The sequence below is a fragment of the Oryzias melastigma genome, linkage group LG23 (genome assembly GCF_002922805.2).
Source record: "Oryzias melastigma strain HK-1 linkage group LG23, ASM292280v2, whole genome shotgun sequence".
Lineage (NCBI taxonomy): Eukaryota > Metazoa > Chordata > Actinopteri > Beloniformes > Adrianichthyidae > Oryzias > Oryzias melastigma.
In genome coordinates this window covers 19653507-19653815 of record NC_050534.1, presented here as the reverse complement: position 1 = coordinate 19653815, position 309 = coordinate 19653507, and the positions used below count along the sequence as shown (strand labels likewise).

At 40.1% G+C, this 309-nt stretch overlaps 1 protein-coding gene across 4 annotated transcripts in view; it reads left to right on the top strand.

Annotated features, from left to right (window-relative positions):
* Positions 1-309, top strand: part of sfmbt2 (Scm like with four mbt domains 2) — a 62926-nt gene that overhangs the window by 5075 nt on the left and 57542 nt on the right. The window lies entirely within an intron of this gene.

Below are 309 nucleotides of genomic sequence, written 5' to 3'. Positions count from 1 at the left end.
AAACAGGATGATCTCATTTAACCATTTTGGGACACGGCAGTGTTGTGAGAGCCGAGGACAGGTCTGCAGAGTGGAAGGGCTGAAGGGGAAACTGAATAAATGTGTAAAATTCTTCTTTTTTTGTGGTGAAATGATTGTGACAGAGGACTAGGCTTCCTTTTTCTCTGCTGTGTCGAGGTTCTGGACAAACAGGGTTAGATAAAGAGATGAAGAGATGCCGACTGTAGTAGCCATGAATCAAACCATTGTATATAAATGAAGGTGAATGAATATTATTTCTTGATCAGTCCATCACTTCATGTTTAGTAT